Here is a 20,149-nt window from a genome sequence, read left to right on the forward strand (position 1 = left end):
GACCACGGTCATGGCTGGGCGGCTGGGTGCTGACTGGCGGCTGGTGGCTGGGTGGTGCTCGCGCCACGTGTAGGAGCGGCTCCGGCTGGAAAGGGCTCCCCACTTGCCTTTTGGGGCCTCTTGGACAGGGTCTGAGGGGGCAAAGAGAGGCAGGGAGTGTTTTGTAGGGTGCCGGCTCTAGGTGGAGGCTCGGCTGGCCTCCTAGGCCCTCTGTCCTCTCCCGGTCCCTCTTCACAAATGCTTATTGACAATGTATTATGTATCAACCACTAAGAAAATCTGGGGATCAAAAATGAAGATGGCATAGTCCCAACTCTGAAGGAGCTCACAGTTTAGTAAGAGGAAAGAAGTAACTTAGAAAATACTGGTGAAACTTCAGAAAGCTCAGTTCAGTTCAGTTCAGTCGCTCAGTCCTGTCCAACTCTTTATGACCCCATGAATCACAGCAGGCCAGGCCTCTCTGTCCATCACCAACTCCTGGAGTTCACCCAAACCCATGTCCATTGAGTCAGTGATGCAATCCAGCCATCTCATCCTCTGTCATCCCCTTTTCCTCCTGCCCCCAATCCCTCCCAGCATCAGAGTCTTTTCCAATAAGTCAACTCTTCGCATGAGGTGGCCAAAGTACTGGAGTTTCAGCTTTAGCATCATTCCTTCCAAAGAAATCCCAGGGCTAATCTCCTTCAGAATGGACTGGTTGGATCTCCTTGCAGTCCAAGGGACTCTCAAGAGTCTTCTTCAACACCACAGTTCAAAAGCATCAATTCTTTGGCACTCAGCTTTCTTCACAGTCCAACTCTCACATCCATACATGACCACAGGAAAAACCATAGCCTTGACTAGATGGACCTTTGTTGGCAAAGTAATGTCTCTGCTTTTCAATATGCTATCTAGGTTGGTCATAACTTTCCTTCCAAGGAGTAATCGTCTGTTAATTTCATGGCTGCAGTCACCATTTGCAGTGATTTTGGAGCCCCCCAAAATAAAGTCTGACACTGTTTCCCCATCTATTTCCCATGAAATGATGGGACCAGATGCCATGATCTCAGTTTTCTGAATGTTGAGCTTTAAGCCAACTTTTTCACTCTCCTCTTTCACTTTCATCAAGAGGCTTTTGAGTTCCTCTTCACTTTCTGCCATAAGGGTGGTGTCATCTGCATATCTGAGGTTATTGATATTTCTCCCAGCAATCTTGATTCCAGCCTGTGCTTCTTCCAGCTCAGCGTTTCTCATGATGTACTCTGCATATAAGTTAAACAAGCAGGGTGACAATATGCAGCCTTGACGAACTCCTTTTCCTATTTGGAACCAGTCTGTTGTTCCATGTCCAGTTCTAACTGTTGCTTCCTGACCTGCGTATAGGTTTCTCAAGAGGCAGGTCAGGTGGTCTGGTATTCCCATCTCTTTCAGAATTTTCCACAGTTTATTACTTTATAGAGTGTTTTCTTATTGTTCAATTGCTAAGTGGTATCCAACTCTTTGCAACCACATGAAGTGCATCAGCCAGGCTTCCCTGTCCTTCACCATCTCTCAGAGTTTGCTTAAACTTATGTCCATCCAGTCAGTGATGCCATCCAAGCATCTCATTCTCTGTCGTTCCCTTTTCCTCTTTCCCTCAATATTTCCCGGCATCAGGATCTTTTCCAATGAGAAGGCTTTTTGCATCAGGCGGCCAAGGTATTGGGGCTTCAGCATCAGTCTTTCCAAAGAGTATTCAAGGTTGATTTCCATTAAGATTGACTGGTTTGATGTCCTTGCAATCCAAGGGACTCTCAAGAGTCTTCTCCAGTATCACAATTTCAAAGCATTAGTTCTTTAGTGCTCAGCCTTCTTTATGGTCCAACTCTCACAGCCATACATGACTATGAGAAAAATCATAGCTTTGACTAGAAAGATGTTTGTCAGCAAAGTTATGTCTTTGATTTTTAATACACTGTCTAGGTTTGTCATAGAATTTCTTCCAAGGAGTAAACATCTTTTAATTCCCTGACTGTAGTCACCATCTGCAGTGATTTTGGAGCCAAGAAAATAAAAACTGCCACGTTTCCAATTTTTCCCCATCTATTTGCCATGTAATGTTAGAGTTGGACTGTGAAAAAGGCTGAGTGCTGAAGAATTGAGGCTTTTAAACTGTGGTGTTAGAGAAGACTCTTGAGAGTCCCTTGGACTGCAAGGAGATCCAACCAGTCCATTCTGAAGGAGATCAGCCCTGGGATTTCACTGGAAGGAATGATGCTAAAGCTGAAACTCCAGTACTCCACCTCATGCGAAGAGTTGACTCATTGGAAAAGACTCTGATACTGGGAGGGATTGAGGGCAGGAGGAGAAGGGGACGACAGAGGATGAGATGGCTGGATGGCATCACTGACTCGATGGACGTGAGTCTGAGTGAACTCCGGGAGTTGGTGATGGACAGGGAGGCCTGGCGTGCTGCGATTCATGGGGTCGCAAAGAGTCGGACACAACTGAACTGATGGCACCGGATAACAGAGTGTTAGAGGTCCTTCTTTTTCTACCTGGAACTTTAACTTTCAAATATGTCCTTTCAGAAGAATGGTTAGACCTCCTCTCTTTTAAGGCTCATCCTTTCACCAATGGAAGCTGATTTTATTTTACTTATATCATAAACCAGTACTTTACTTAGCAAAAGAATCATAGAATGTTAGAAAGAACTTTGCAGATCTTCTTGGCCAAATTCCTGAGGAAACAAAGGCCCACCATTCACCCAATGGAGTCAAAAGTATAATTGATTTCTTACATAGTCCTCTGTCCAATTCACAGAGCACATATTTAAGACCCTGAGAATCTGCCCTCAGATTCCATGTTGATCAGAAGAATGCTTGCATGCTAAGTCTCTTCAGTCATGTCTGACTCTTTGCTACCCTATAAACTATAGCTCTTCAGGCTCCTCTGTCCATGGGGATTCTTCAGGCAAGAATACTGGAGTGGATTGCCATCCCTCCTCCAGGGGATCTTCCCAACCCAGGAATCGAACCCGTGTCTCTTTTGTCTTCTGCATTGGCAGGTGGGTTCTTTACCACTAGCAGCACCTGATTAGAAGAATAGAGCTCATTAAATAAAAGGAAAGACAGTTTGTCTATATTTTTTAATAAATAAAATTGTGATACAGTCATAAATACACATATACATACACATGCACACATACCTTTTTTTATACACAGATTTCTTCAGGTTCAATGCCAATAAAATGTCAGCCATTAATGGACTAGGAGGAGAAAATAAAAGGAAACTTGAAGGAAGATACAGAAAGAGCCAAAATTAATGCAAGATATAGGAAAATGGGAGGGAAAAAGTAAAGAGAGGTTTTAAAGCAAGTCAATTGTAGGATTTAAAGAACAGTGGCTTCCAAAGTTTTTGCTCTTTTCTCAGTCAGTGCTATTAGATGTCATAAATTGCAAGAGAATAGCTTATCACAAAGCAGATTTAGGTGGAATTACTTTTTCTGTGGATCCATCTATTTGATGCTCCATTTCATACCTTGGCATGGTGGAAAAAAGGACATAAACTGCTCTTCAGTATGGAATCTGGCCCAGTGAAAGCATGCCTCACAATTACACATATTGCAAATGTACATGGTGAATAATACATTACTCTTCTGAAGATTTTGGTTTTAGGGGAAAGCTTTTAGTGGGAGTTTGGTGAATTATATTAGGGATTGTGTTCCCCAGAAGTTTAAGATAAGAATTAAATGAAGGTTTTACAATTTTGTTATAATATTTAGAAGTCAGAATATAAGTTGCCAACAATTTTCACTATTAAAACAAGAGAAATAATGACTAAGAATCTTTTGGTCATCACTTTGCCTCTTTCCAGTCTCATTTCCTCCTACATGTTTTCTTCTTAACCAGTACAGAGGTGATATAGAAGTAACACAAATACTCTCAATGTTATCATCTGCATAAAGTTTCTGTGGTCTAAAACTTCCTACTACTTTTATGGAATATATCATTACATTGGTACTTCTTAAATATTGTCTTATACTTCTTTGTATCTACAGTAGAGTCTAGAGAAGAAGCAAGCAAAATGAAAAATTTATAGATAAATGTCACACAACTTCCAAATTAATATACTTTTTTAGTATAAGAATTAATATACTTCATTTTCCTCAGACCAAATATTTTCTCTACATTTCCTTATAAATATATGCTAGAAAATTCAAACCCATTATAGGCTGAAACAAAATTTAAGGTTCTTCTCTACCTGCACTAACCAAACACGATTTTTTTTGTCTGTGTTCCCTAACCTAATAAATGGTCCTATATCTATTTATGACAGAAACCTGAAAAATCATCCCTGATGTTTCCCTCCCACTATCACAATCTGTCTCCAATTCCTATCCCTTCTGTTTCTGGAATATTTCTCGAATCCATCCATCTCTGTGCATTGCCAGCACCTTAGCATTTTCATCTCTCTCCAGAGGTCCTGCGGTAGCCCTGTGACCTATTTTCTCATCCATTCTTTCTAGACTCTCTGCCTCTCAGTTTCTCTTCAGGCATTGATTAGAAGTATCTAGTTAAAATTAAAATTTAATGAAGCCATTCCTCTGCTTAAAACCATTCTATAAATTTTTATTACTATTAGGACAAAAATTTTAATATTTTGCTTGGTTTTTCAGTTCCTCAATGATTTCTTCCCTAATTTCATTGTAAAACTGCTGAGTTTCCACGTCTATAAAATGGGGATAATAATTGTACATTTGTCATAAAATTATTATTAAAAGGGTTGAATGGACACATATTTGTAAAGCACTTAGGGCTTCCCTGGTGGCTTAGCTGGTAAAGAATCCACCCACAGTGCCGGAGACCTGGGTTCAATCCCTGGGTTGGGAAGATCCCCTGGAGAAGGGAAAGGCTACCCACTCCAGTATTCTGGCCTGGAGAATTCCATGGACTGTACAGTCCATGGGGTCACAAAGAGTTGGACAAAACTGAGTGACTTTCACTTTCAAAGCACTTATAGATGTTCCTGGCTGGCATGGAATAAATGCTATACAAATGTTTATTAAATGAAAAAATAAAAAAATCTTATCTTCAGTTATTCTTCCTATATTTTATTTTCTCTATCACATTCTCTCCTTTAACTTCTAGCTCCTTCAAGGTTGTTCCCCCTTTGGCTCTATGTCCAATTAAACCTCTCTACCAGGAATTTCTAGCTCTGACCTTATCCTTGTTATTACCCAGTTTAAAAAGGGAGGTTTTTATGACGCCCAACTTACAGACTAAATTAAATTCCCTAAATACAAATTTTAAAACTCTCTACTTTTTCTTTCTTGGATTTATCACAGTTTTAAGCATTGGCATGGTTTCCTCCCTAATGTCCATATGCCTAGCTGAACTAGAAGCCCTCGGGTGTTAGCATTAAAATTGTGCTTGTATTGCTTGTGTTCTAATCCCATCATTTATCACAGTAAATAGTCCATGGTAGGCTCCCAATAAACATTTAGAAAATGAATGAATGAATGAAGAAATAATACTCCCAACATTCCATCCTTGTGTGCAGTTCTAGAGTTTCATATCTACCTTGAAACAAAATGGCAGTTTAGTCTTGTCAGTTTATGAAAGACAGATATGCCAAAGCTGAGCTTTAGACACTCAGTTTGAGTGACTTTGTACAATGTGATTAGTTCTTTAAAGTTATCTTAATATGAATATTATTACTCAGTGTTATTCTCCTTAAACCTCTGTCTCACACAATGTAGCAAAAGTAATAAACCCCAGCCCAGTAATAATTTATATCCTTAGTCATAAAGAAAGAGTTCAAATAATGTTCTGCTTATAAGATGTTCTCTTGTTATCAGTCACTTTATAATGAGTTGCATAACTCTTTCTAAAAAGGCAAGCATATCTCAGGGTCTTCAATGGAACAACCGTCCCTTTTCCACATGTGGGGTCTCAGAACAGCAAGCAGAGGAAGTCATCTCCACAGCATCCTGCTGTGAAGCATATGTGAGACTGAACTGCACTCCCATGGACCAGTGAGGAATGCTTACTTGTCCTCTTCACCATTTTAGAATGAAAAAACAGACACAGTGAACAACTTTGTTTCTAAGGAAAGAGTGCGGTTGAATTGCAATTGCTGGAGGGGTAAAAAACACATACTGTTAGCTACCCCTTAAAAAAAGGATCTGTTTATTTGTATACTTGCTCTTATGCTCTGAAACATCTCAATCTTGGATTGAGTGATATATGAAGGGATCAATCAGCTTGCCTGTGAGCCAAGCACTCTCCTTGTAGCCAGCTAAGGATATAACCACTTTCATGGCAGCAGGGTGTCTTGACATTGTGAGGTAAATTACCTCCTCTTGGATACCAAGTGGTACCAGGAAAAAGTAATTTACCTTCTTCAGGTTACACTCCCCCAGAGAATAAAGCACTCACCTAGATGAGCAAATTGCTTTTCCCTTATCATTATGAAATACCATCCTGCCACAGTGTTCTCTTTGCCCTGGTCCATCGGCGAGCTGATTTTCGTCATTCCTTTTTTTTTTTTTTTGCTTTTCTCCCTTTTCAGTGCATAGCTAGGGAAAAAACTCAGCGACAAAATGAAGAGTGCTGTTTTCACTGAAAATGGAAGGCCGCAACTTAATGGAATAATATTGGTTTGGTTATTCCTCAGAATTTGTGTCCCTAAAACAGATGAAATCTAAACTAAAGATTAAAGTGTATTTCCAAACATGAAGTGGAACAGCAATGTTCAAACATGTTCAACCAGGCTGGTTTGCAGCCACAAAGAAGCAGTCTGACAATAAACATTCTGAATGATAGTTCTCACGATGATTCACTGAAACTACTTACAACTATTTTACTGAAGTCTAGAGCACTAACTCTAGAGTTTAATTTGGCATTTAATGGTCCTGCAACTCCTTTAGTGAGAATGAGGAGATGACCTCTTTTAGGATATCCATGAGTTCTTTTCAGCCATGGGGGCATTGTGTTATGTCCTCAAAATGCAATTTTATAAATTATCCTTTATGTTGTCCAAGAGTTAATGTGACCATCCTCCTCCCAAATGACTCACTCTCTTCTCATCCTCAGAGACAGGTGTGCCATGGATTTGATTGCATCAAAATAAGCACTAACCGAGGATAGAATGTTTACAGAATTAAAGCAGGAGAAAATATTAGACATACATCAAGATAGGCAGGTTTAAAAATACACAAGGGTGTCCTGACCCATCATAGTTTTCATGGAAGAATTAACTTCAAATAGGCAACAATTTTTGTGGTTTGTTTCATTTTGTTTTCTGGGAACACTGCTATATTAATCGAGAAAAATAAAACATAGACCACAAGCCTTCACGTGTACAGCTATTATTTTGGTAATGTGATTTTGCTCTTAAGCTTTATCTTTAAATACGGCCTCAGTTTGCAGCCATGGAAAATTAACATTTAAAAACTAATAAATACAGCATTTAAAATATGAAATGCTTCCAAACTAATGATATCTTAAGTAATCCTCTGGAGGAAAACAAAATTAAGAGAAAAATAGTATGGAATTAAGCTGCTTTAAATATTAATAGTAAGTAGCAAATGAATGTGATCTAGAGTACTGCTCACTTCTCCTTGGACCCCTGCAAGTCCTTCTTGCATTTCCTTTTCATATTCCCTTTTTTCACAGCTATCTCAATTTTATTATATGAAAGGAATTTTCAAACTAGTGTGTATTACATAAACTTGTTATTTGTATCTCTTTTCCCAGGTACAGCTGGCTCTTAACCTTAATTTATTCAACCTATCATTTATAGAGTGAATATTGTATGCTAGTAATTGTGTTAGACAGTGGGGTTCCTGCATCAGAGAGGACATAGTTGTTCTCGCTCCAACATATATCAAGTTTGCAGATAGAAAGTTATGTTGTGAGTACACAAATTAGCAAAAGACAAAAAAGGTACATACTTTTATACAACTTGATTCTGAGTTGGCAAAAGTAAGCAATAGAAAGGTAAGAGAAAATTGTTTCTGGATAAGATAAAGTATTTGGAACTGAATTTACCTCTATGTATGAAATAACTCAAAACTGAACAAAATATATGGAAAAATGGCATAGAGTATTAAATCAGTTCAGTTCAGTTCAGTAGCTTAGTCTTGTCTGACTCTTTGTGACCCCATGGACTGCAGCACGCCAGGCCTCCTGTCCATTACGAACTCCTGGAGCTTGTTCAAACTCATGTCCATTGACTTGGTGATGCCATCCAACCATCTCATCCCCTGCTGTCTCCTTCTCCTCCTGCCTTCAATCTTTCCCAGCATCAGGGTCTTTTCAAATGAGTCACCTCTTTGCATCAGGTGGCCAAAGTATTGGAGTTTCAGCTTCAACATCAGTCCTTCGAATGAACACCCAGGACTGATCTCCTTTAGGATGGACTGGTTGGATCTCCTTGCAGTCCAAGGGACTCTCAAGAGTCTTCTCCAACACCACAGTTCAAAAGCATCAATTCTTCAGCACTCAGCTTTCTTCACAGTCCAACTCTCACATCCATACATGACCACTGGAAAAACTATATCCTTGACTAGACTGACCCTTGTTGGCAAAGTAATGTCTCTACTTTTTAATATGTTGTCTAGGTTGGTCATAACTTTCCTTCCAAGGACTAAGCGTCTTTTAATTTCATGGCTGCAGTCACCATCTGCAGTGATTTTGGAGTCCCCAAAATTAAGTCTGCCACTGTTTCCACTGTTTCTCCATCTATTTGCCATGAAGTGATGGGACCGGATGCCATGATCTTTGTTTTCTGAATGTTGAGCTTTAAGCCAACTTTTTCACTCTCCTCTTTCACTTTCATCAAGAGGCTCTTTAGTTCTTCACTTTCTGCCTAAAATTTGGTGTCATCTGCATATTTGAGGTTACTGATATTTCTCCCAGCAATCTTGATTCCAGCTTGTGCTTCATCTAGCCCAGTGTTTCCATTGATGTACTCTGCATATAAGTTAAATAAGCAGGGTGACAATATATAGCTTTGATGTACTCCTTTTCCTATTTGGAACCAATCTGTTGTTCCATGTCCAGTTCTAACTGTTGCTTCCTGACCTGCATATAGATTTCTCAAGAGTCAAGTCAGGTGGTCTGGTATTCCCATCTCTTGAAGAATTTTCCACAGTGTATTGTGATCCACAGTCAAAGGCTTTGGCACAGTCAGTAAAGCAGAAATAGATGTTTTTCTGGAACTCTCTTGCTTTTTCCATGATCCAGCAGATGTTGGCAATTTGATCTCTGGTTCCTTTGCCTTTTCTAAAACCATATTGAACATCCGGAAGTTCACAGTTCACATATTGTTGAAGCCTAGCTTGGAGAATTTTGAGCATTACTTTGCTAACATGTGATATGAGTGCAATTATGTGGTAGTTTGAACATTCTTTGGCATAGCCTTTCTTAGGGACTGGAATGAAAACCTACCTTTTCCAGCCCTGTGGCCACTGCTGAGTTTTCCAAATTTGCTGACATATTGAGTGCAGCACTTCCACAGCATCATCTTTTAGGATTTGAAATAGCTCAACTGGAATTCTATCACCTCCACTAGGTTTGTTCATAGTGATGCTTCCTAAGGCCCACCTTACTTCACATTCCAGGATGTCTGGCTCTAGGTGAGGGATCACACCATCATGATTATCTGGGTCATCAAGATCTTTTTTGTATAGTTCTGCTGTGTATTCTTGCCACCTTTTCTTATTAAGAAAGGACCTAACCTTCTGTTAGGTCCATACCATTTCTGTCCTTTATTGAGCCCATCTTTGCATGAAATGTTCCCTTGGTATCTCTAATTTTCTTGAAGACATCTCTAGTCTTTTCCATTCTATTGTTTTCCTCTATTTCTTTGCACTGATCACTGAGGAAGGCCTTCTTATCTCTCCTTGCTATTCTTTGGAACTTGGCATTCAAATTGGTTTATCTTTCCTTTTTTTCCTTTGCTTTTGGCTTCTCTTCTTTTCACAGCTATTTGTGGGACCTCCTCAGACAGCCATTTTGCTTTTTTGCATTTCTTTTCCATGGGGATGGTCTTGATCCCTGTTTCCTGTACAATGTCATGAACCTCCATCCATAGTTCATCAGGCACTCTGTCTATCAGATCTAGTCCCTTAAATCTATTTCTCACTTCCACTGTATAATTGTTAGGGATTTGGTTTAGGTCATACCTGAATGGTCTAGTGGTTTTCCCTACTTTCTTCAATTTAAGCCCGAATTTGGCAATAAGGAGTTAATGATCTGAGCCACAGTCAGCTCCCAGTCTTGTTTTTGCTGACTGTATAGAGCTTCTCCATCTTTGGCCACAAACAATATGATCAATCTAATTTCGGTGTTGACCATCTGGTGATGTCCATGTGTAGAGTCTTCTCTTGTTTTGTTGGAAGAGGCTGTTTGCTATGACCAGTGCCTTCTCTTGGCAGAACTCTATTAGCTTTTGCCCTGCTTCATTCTGTACTCCAAAGCCAAATTTGCCTGTTACTCCAGGTGTTTCTTGACTTCCTACTTTTGCATTCCAGTCCCCTATAATGAAAAGCACATCTTTTTGGGGTGTTAGTTCTAGAAGGTCTTGTAGGTCTTCATAGAACCATTCAACTTCAGCTTCTTCAGCATTACTGGTAGGGGCATAGACTTGGAATACCATGATATTGAATGGTTTCTCTTGGAGATGAACAGAGGTCATTCTGTCATTTTTGAGATTGCATCCAAGTACTGCATTTTGGACTCTTGTTGACTATGAATGTTACTCCATTTCTCCTAAGGGATTCTTGCCCACAGTAGTAGATATAATGGTCAGTTCAGTTCAGTTCAGTTCAGTCACTCAGTCCTGTCCAACTCTTTGCGACCCCATGAATTACAGCACGCCAGGCCTATAATGGTCAGCTGAGTTAAATTCACCCATTCCAGTTCATTTTAGCTCGCTGATTCCTAAAATGTCGACGTTCACTCTTGCCATCTCCTGTTTGATCACTTCCAATTCATTAAATACCAGGCTATTAAGGACAAGACTGGGAAGAAATGAGGTGAGTCCTACAAATTCCTTAGCTTACTACCTTGAAATAGTTTCTAAGCTACAATAGGGGGAAGGGAAACCTAGGCAGAGCCTGGTCAGATTTGAGTTTTTTAACCTGATGGTTCAGAGAGGTCAAATTAGCTGGAGTAAGCAGGACAGAGTACTCCAGAGGAGAATCTGCATAGAAAGAGGACTCTTCAAAAAAAAAAAAAAAAGAGAGAGAGAGAGAACTGTAGATGTCTCTGTGGGGCCCTTTTGAGCCTACAGCAGAGTATTAATAAACCCATGTATGTTCTAAATCTACACAAATCAGTGGAGAAAAAAACCCCAAAATACTTAGAAGTTACAGTGTTGAACCTCATGCAAGAAAATGGTGCCTTTTCCCACCAATCAGACTATAATTTGTATACCTTGTTCATAATTTATAGGGTATTAGGTACAGTACCAGAATTGTCTTGCCTCAGTAATAATGGAATAATTATGCTAGATTAATCATTGTTCTTATCCTACTTAACACTTTTTAAAAGCAAGACTAAAAAAAATCAACCTGCTTCTAAGTAATGAACTGCATCCCAGAGCAAAGCTCACAATTCTAGGCATCCATTCAAAATCAGCAAAATGCAAAGAAATAAGAAGATATGAATCCTGAATAAGAGAAAAATCAATGAATTAAAGTAAACAAGAACTGACGCAGATATTAGGGTTTGCAGACAAGGAGATTAAGTGGTTCTTATAAATGTATTACATATTTTTAAGAGCTTAAATAGTGACATGAAAAATATAAAAATGGCAAGTTCAAATTTCTAGACATGAAAACTTCTATGTCTGAATGGGAAAATGCAGTGGATGGGAATAGTAGCAGATTAATCATTTACAAAGAAAAAGATTGCTGAACTTGAAGACATAGAAGTAAAAATTATAAAAAATAAAGCATATGAATGAAAAAGAATTTTCAAAAACTCAGTGAGTTATAGGGAAATATTGCAGTCTAACATCATGGAAGTGCTATCCTTGATGAGAAAGTCAGAACATAAAGATATTAAAAGAGATAATGGTCAAAATTTTTCATCAATCTTTCCCAGCATGAGGGTCTTTTCCAATGCGTTGGCTGTTCGCATCAGGTGGCCATAGTATTCGAGCTTCAGCTTCAGCATTAGTCCTTCAAATGAGTATTCAGGGTTGATTGCATTTGGGATTGAGTGGTTTGTCCAAGGGACTCTCAAGAGTTTTCTCCAGCACCATAGTTTGAAAGCATCAATTCTTCAGAGCTCTGCCTTCCTTACGGTCCAGTTCTCACATCTGTACATGACTACTGAAAAGACCATAGCTTTGACCATTAGAACCTTTGTTGGCAAACTGATGTCTCTGCTTTTTAAAACACTGCTAAGTTTCTCATAAATTTCCTTCCAAGAAGCAAGCATCTCCTTCTTTCATAGCTTCAGTCACCCTCTGCAGTGATTTTAGAGCCCAAGACAAGAGAACCTGTCACTACTTCCACTTTTTCCCCTTCTATTTGCCATGAAGTGATGGGACTGGATGCCGTGGTCTTAGTTTTTTTAATACTGAGTTTTAAGCCAGCTTCTTTACTCTCCTCTTTCACCCTCATCAAGGGACTCTTTGGTTCCTCTTTGCTTTCTGTCATTAGAGTGGTACCATCTGGATAACTGAGCTTGTTGATATTTCTCCCAGCAATCTGATTCCAACTTGTAACTCATCCAGCCTGGCATTTCACACAATGTACTCTGCATATATGTTAAATAAATAATATACAGCCTTGTTGTATATAGAATACTTTTCAGCAATAAAAAGGAATAAAATAATGACACAAGCAAGAACACTGATGAATTTCAAGATAAGTATGCTGAATTAAAGAAACCATAAAATAAGTAATACATGCATATGATTCCATTTATGTAAAACTCTAAAAATGTACAATAATCTATAGTCAAATAAAGCAAATTAGTGGTTGCTTGGGGATGGGGATGTGGGAAAAAACAGGCAGGAGGGAATTACTAAGAGTTCTAAGAAAAAATTTTTGGATGATAACTGTGTTCATTATCTTGGTCATCATGTACATTTTATAAATGTGTATGTATATTAAAACATCAAAGTTGACAGAAAATAGAGGCAGTTCTTTGTTTATTCATTATTCCCTAATGCAAAAAAGAAATAGATGAATCATGTTAATGTTAAAAATATTTGAGGTTAGATATCAAAAGATGTGGACTTGGGTCCTAGCTCCCCTACTCTCTAGCAAAGTGAGTTAAGCCTGGCCTCAAATATCTGCTTCCTAATTTATAAAAACTGTAATATCTATCTCATAGTGTTTGCATTGGACTAAATGAGATAATATAACCAAAACAGCACTTTGTGAACTACAAGACATTACAGAACAATAGATAGATACTAGATAGATGACAGATACATAGATAGATAAATACATAGGTAGATATATATAGATACATATATACATAGATAAAAGTACAGTTATGTTTTGTTACTTTAGTAACATTAAAGATCTGATCTAATTTTAATTGCCAATGTTTCTCAAATATCATTACTGCCAAAATTTTTCTAAAAGAGGTTATATTTTGATATTTTCAATCAACAGTACTTTTGAAACAAGTAAATTTGAAAATTAATCTTTATTGGGTTATAAATATGGTAAATAGAAAGGCACATGAAGCCTACATATATGTGTCACTACAGCATATAAATCTGGTGACCTGAGAAGAGTGTGGTGCTGTGTTCCATAGGACAGCTCCTATGTAAGGCTGCCTCTCAAGATCAGAAAATGTAACTGGTCTACCTAGAAATAAAAACAGAGAATTAGACAATTGAACATTTAGTGGACTATAGTCCAAATGAAATAATAAGACAGAACCCCAGAAAAAGAACTAGATGAAGTGGAAATAAGCAACTACTCAATAAAAAGTTTGAAGTAATGATCATAAAGATGTTCAACAAGCTCCACCGAAAATGAATGGATGCAGAGAGAATTTAACAAAGAAAATATAAAGAATCAAACAGTGCTGAAGAGTACAATAAATGAAATTTTAAAATATACTGGAAAGAAACAGTAGTAGATTAGATGATACAAAGGAATGGATCGGTGAACTGGAAGACAGAGTAATGGAAATCAGGCAAGCTGAAAAAGGAAAAGAAGAAAGAATTTTCAAAAATGAGAATAGTTTAAGAGACATCTGAGACAAGGGCAAAGGATATTAATATTTGCATTGTAGGGACCCAAAAAGGAGATGACAGAGAAAGGGGAAGATACCTTATATGAAGAACTAATAGCTAAAAACTTCAGCTAACCTGGTAAAGGAAACAAAAACCCAGGTTCAGGGAGAAATAGAGTCCCAAACAAGATGAATCCAAAGAGATCCACAGCAAGATACATTATAATTAAATGAGTAAAAATTGAAGATAAAAAGAATGTTAAAAGCAGAAAGAAAAAAGAAACCATTATACATTAAAGAAACTCCCATAAAGCTAACAGGGGACTCTTTAACAGAAACTTTGAAAACCAGAAGGTTTGGCACAATATATTCAAAGTGCTGAAAGGAAAACACCTGGAACCAAAAATGCTCTATCCACCAAGGCTCTGATTCAAATTTGAAGGAACAATAAAGGGTTTTACAAACAAGCAAAAGTTTAGAATTTAGCACCAGTAACTTGGCTTTCCAAGAAATGCTGTAGAGGTTTCTGTGAGTGGAAAAAAAAAATAGATCATAACTATAAATATGAAAATTATGATAGAAAAGATCTTATCAGTAAAGGGAAACATACAGCAAAGTTAATAGAGCAACCACTTACAAAGCTAGTGCATGCCTGTAATGTTGCTTCAGTCATGTCCAACTTTTTTAGACCCTATGGACTATAGCCTGCCAGGCTACTCTGTCCCAGGGATTCTCCAGGCAAGAATACTGGAGCGGGTTGTTATGCACTCCTCCAGGGGATCTTCCTGACTCAGGGATTGAACCCACGTCTCTTACAACTCCTGCATTGGCAGGCAGGTTTTTTACCTCTAGTGACACCTGCTGCTGCTGCTGCTGCTAAGTCGCTTCAGTCATGTCTGACTCTGTGCGACCTCATAGATGGCAGCCCACCAGGCTCCCCTGTCCCTGGGATTCTCCAGGCAAGAACACTGGAGTGGGTTGCCATTTCCTTCTCCAATGCATGAAAGTGAAAAGTGAAAGTGAAGTCGCTCAGTCGTGTCAGACTCTTCTCGACCCCATGAACTGCAGCCCACCAGGCTCCTCTGCCCATGAGATTTTCCAGGCAACAGTGCTGGAGTGGGGTGCCGTTGCCTTCTCCACTAGTGCCGCCTGGGAATCCCATAAAGCTAGTAGGAAAATTCAAAGACAGATATAGAAAAATCATCAATATCCATGATAATTAGTGGCTGTATACAAAAAAGATGTAAAATATGATGTCAAAAACGTTAACTATGGGAGGAAGTGAAAATGCAAGGTTATTAGAAACATTCAAACTTAAGAGATTATCAGCTTAAAAATTTAACATATGTTTATGTTTACATATGAACCTCATGGTACCAGTAAACCAAACATCTATAATAGATACACACATAAAAAGAGAAAGAAATTCAAACACAACATTAAAGATGTTATCAAATCATAAGGGAAAAGAGGAAATAAAGAAAGAAACAGAAAGAACTATAAAAACAACAGCAAATAATTAACAAAATGCCAATCGGTACACACCTATCAATAACTACTAAAAGTGTAGGTGGATTAAATGCTCCAATCAAAAGACACAGAGTAGTTGAATGGATAAAAACAATACCCATATAAATGCTGCCTAAAAGACTCTCCAGATATGCTCCTGCCCTGGGTAAAGACCACCTGTGTCACTAGCCAGGAATAAAAACATGCTACTAAATTCAATCAGAATGCTAGGAGCATTTTGAATGGCGAATTGAAAATAGTCTTAGATATTTGATTCCTTTTCATTTTGTTAAACAACAACAACAACAAAAAAAGACAGAGTTATTCTGTCACCTGAAGTTGTCAGATAATATTTTCCAACAGCTAAAGTTAAGTAGTTTAAAAAAAAATTAATGACATAATCAAAAGACTCACATTTATTATATTTTGCTTAATTAAGTATGCAAACTTTTTCATTTTATGCTATCTAGAAATACAAATAGAATTATTTCTACAGTTTTGTCTTGTTTTAATAATTGGAGAAAATGGGATAAAATAGCATGCAACAAAATGATTATCCCACTTTTATAAAACCAATTATGATACTTGTATATTTGAGAAGATAAACTCTGTATTGAGCCTTAAAATCCAGTGTGGCTTTCAGTTCAGTTCAGTTCAGTCACTCAGTCATGTCCAACTCTTTGCAACCCCATGAATCACAGCACGCCAGGCCTCCTGGTCCATCACCAACTCCCAGAGTTCACTCAGACTCATGTCCATCGAGTCAGTGATGCCATCCAGCCATCTCACCCTCTGTCGTCCCCTTTTCCTCCTGCCCCCAATCCCTCCCAGCATCAGAGACTTTTCCAATGAGTCAACTCTTCGCATGAGGTGGCCAAAGTACTGGAATTTCAGCTTCAGCATAATTCCTTCCAAAGAAATCCCAGGGCTGATCTCCTTCAGAATGGACTGGTTGGATCTCCTTGCAGTCCAAGGGACTCTCAAGAGTCTTCTCCAACACCACAGTTCAAAAGCATCAATTCTTCAGCGCTCAGCCTTTTCACAGTCCAACTCTAACATCCATACATGACCACAGGAAAAACCATAGCCTTGACTAGATGAACCTTTGTTGGCAAAGTAATATCTCTGCTTTTGAAAATGCTATCTAGGTTGGACATAATTTTGCTTTCAAGGAGTAAGTGTCCTTTATTTTCATGGATGCAGTCACCATCTGCAGTGATTTTGGAGCCCAGAAAAATAAAGTCTGACACTGTTTCCACTGTTTCCCCATCTATTTCCCATGAAGTGGTGGGACCCGATGCCATGATCTTCGTTTTCTGAATGTTGAGCATTAAGCCAACTTTTTCACTCTCCACTTTCACTTTCATCAAGAGGCTTTTGAGTTCCTCTTCACTTTCTGCCATAAGGGTGATGTCATCTGCATATCTGAGGTTATTGATATTTCTCCCTGTAATCTTGATTCCAGCTTGTTCTTCCAGTCCAGCGTTTCTCCTGATGTACTCTGCATAGAAGTTAAATAAGCAGGGTGACAATATTCGGCCTTGACGTACTCCTTTTCCTATTTGGAATCAGTCTGTTGTTCCATGTCCGGTTCTAACTGTTGCTTCCTGACCTGCATACAAATTCCTCAAGAGGCAGATCAGGCGGTCTGGTATTCCCATCTCTTGAAGAATTTTCCACAGTTTATTGTGATCCACACAGTCAAAGGCTTTGGCATAGTCAATAAAGTAGAAATAGTTGTTTTTCTGGAACTCTCTTGCTTTTTCCATGATCCAGTGGATGTTGACAATCTGATCTCTGATTCCTCTGCCTTTTCTAAAAGCAGCTCGAACATCAGGAATTTCATGGTTCACGTATTGCTGAAGCCTGGCTTGGAGAATTTTGAGCATTACTTTACTAGTGTGTGAGATGAGTGCAATTGTGCAGTAGTTTGAGCATTCTTTGGCATTGCCTTTCTTTGGGATTGGAATGAAAACTGACCTTTTCCAGTCCTGTGGCCACTGCTGAGTTTTCCAAATTTGCTGGCATATTGAGTGCAGCACTTTCACAGCATCATCTTTCAGGATTTGGAATAGCTCAACTGGAATTCCATCACCTCCATTAGCTTTGTTTGTAGTGATGCTTTCTACAGCCCACTTGACTTCACATTCCACGAAGACATAATATGGATATGATTTGAATTTAGTTGGCTGACGTTCCTGAACCAAAAAGGATTTATACTGAGTGAAGAAGGAAAGGTAAAAAGTAGTATTTTGTATATTTTTATAATAAAATATAAATTAAGATATTTTATCATGAAAAATAAATAAATAAATAAAAGACTCTCTGGAGAAGGCAATGGCACCCCACTCCAGCATTCTTGGTGGGAGAATCCCATGGATAGAGGAGCCTCATAGGCTGCAGTACATGGGGTCGATAAGAGTCAGATACGACTGAGTGACTTCACTTTCACTTTCATGCATTGGAGAAGGAAATGGCAACCCACTCCAGTGTTCTTGCCTGGAGAATCCCAGGGACGGGGGAGCCTGGTGGGCTGCCGTCTATGGGGTTTCACAGAGTCGGACATGACTGAAGTGACTTAGCAGCGGCAGCAAAAGACTCTCACTTAAGCTTAAAAGACATTTTAAAAAAAAGACACTAAAGACACACATTTAAAGACATTTAAAGACATTTAAAGTCAGCTCTTTAGCCATGTGATGCAAAGCACTGACTCATTTGAAAAGACCCTGATGCTGGGAAAGATTGAAGGCTCGAGAAGAAGGGGACAACAGAGGGTGATATGGTTAGATGGCATCACCGACTCAATGGACATGAGTTTGAATAAACTCCGGGAGCTGGTGATGGACAGGGAGGCCTTGCATGCTGCAGTACATGAGGTCACAAAGAGTCAGACACAACTGAGCAACTGAACTGAACTTAAAAGACACACAACAGTACGTGAACCGTGAACTTCCAGCTATTCAACATGGATTTAGAAAAGTCAGAGGAACCAGAGATCAAATTGCCAACATCTGATGGATCATTGAAAAAGCAAGAGAGTTCCAGAAAAACATCTACTCTGCTTTATTGACTATGCCAAAACCTTTGACTGTGTGGATCACAACAAACTCTGGAACATTCTTCAAGAGATGGGAATACCAGACCACCTGACCTGCCTCTTGAAAAACCTGTATGCAGGTCAGGAAGCAACAGTTAGAATCGGACATGGAACCACAGACTGGTTCCAAATCGGGAAAGGGGTACGTCAAGGCTGTATACTGTCACCCTGCTTATTTAAGTTATATGCAGAGTACATCATAGGAAACATTGGGCTGGATGAAGCACAAGCTGGAATAGTATCCCAGAGAAACAAAATACACATTCCTTTTAAGAGCACATGTGAGATGTGAGCACATGCTAGGCTAAAAAAATTTCAGTAAATTTAAGAATATGGAAAACTAGTAGACCATTCAGGTATGACCTAAATCAAATCCCTTATGATTCTACAGTGGAAGAGAGAAATAGATTTAAGGTATTAGATCTGATAGATAGAGTGCCTGATGAACTATGGATGGAAGTTCATGAAATTGTACAGGAGACAGGGATCAAGACTATCCCCATGGAAAAGAAATGCAAAAAAGCAAAATGGCTGTTTGGAGAGGCCTTACAAATAGCTGTGAAAAGAAGAGAAGCAAAAAGCAAAGGAGAAAAGGAAAGATATAAGCATATGAATGCAGAGTTCCAAAGATAGCAAGGAGATATAAGAAAGCTTTCCTCAGCAATCAGTGCAAAGAAATAGAGGAAAACAACAGAATGGGAAGGACCAGAGATATCTTCAAGAAAATTAGAGATACCAAGGGAACATGTCATGCAAAAATGGGCTCGATAAAGGACAGGAATGGTATGGACCTAATAGAAGCAGAAGATATTAAGAAGAGGTGGCAAGAATACACAGAAGAATTGTACAAAAAAGATCTTCACAACCAAGATAATCATGATGGTGTGATCACTCACCTAGAGCCAGACATCCTGGAATGTGAAGTCAGGTGGGCCTTAGGAAGCATCACTATGAACAAAGCTAGTGGAGGTGATGGAATTCCAGTGGAGCTATTTCAAATCCTGAAAGATGATGCTGTGAAAGTGCTGCACTCAATATACCAGCAAATTTGGAAACCTCAGCAGTGGCCACAGGACTGGAAAAGGTCAGTTTTCATTCCAATCCCAAAGAAAGGCAATGCCAAAGAATGCTCAAACTACCGCACAATTGCACTCATCTCACACGCTAGTAAAGTAATGCTCAAAATTCTCCAAGCCAGGCTTCAGCAATACGTGAACCATGAGCTTCCAGATGTACAAACTGGTTTTAGAAAAGGCAGAGGAATCAGAGATCAAATTGCCAACATCTGCTGGATCATGGGAAAAGCAAGAGAGTTCCAGAAAAACATCTATTTCTGCTTTATTGACTATGCCAAAGCCTTTGTCTGTGT

General features: G+C 38.9%; 1 long non-coding RNA gene across 1 annotated transcript; it reads right to left on the reverse strand.

Annotated features, from left to right (window-relative positions):
- Positions 1–316: 316 nt before the first annotated feature.
- On the reverse strand, positions 317–19,945 carry LOC147357315 (uncharacterized). The gene is made up of 2 exons (XR_015141764.1): positions 3,167–19,945; positions 317–3,050 (listed from the first exon to the last, which is right to left on the reverse strand). It is a non-coding gene; the product is annotated as an uncharacterized LOC147357315 (long non-coding RNA).
- Between the last annotated feature and the right edge of the window lie 204 nt (positions 19,946–20,149).

This window comes from Bos grunniens, chromosome 15 (assembly GCF_055505025.1).
Source record: "Bos grunniens cultivar Pamir isolate PY7600 chromosome 15, Bosgru_T2T1.0, whole genome shotgun sequence".
In the NCBI taxonomy this organism is placed as follows: domain Eukaryota; kingdom Metazoa; phylum Chordata; class Mammalia; order Artiodactyla; family Bovidae; genus Bos; species Bos grunniens.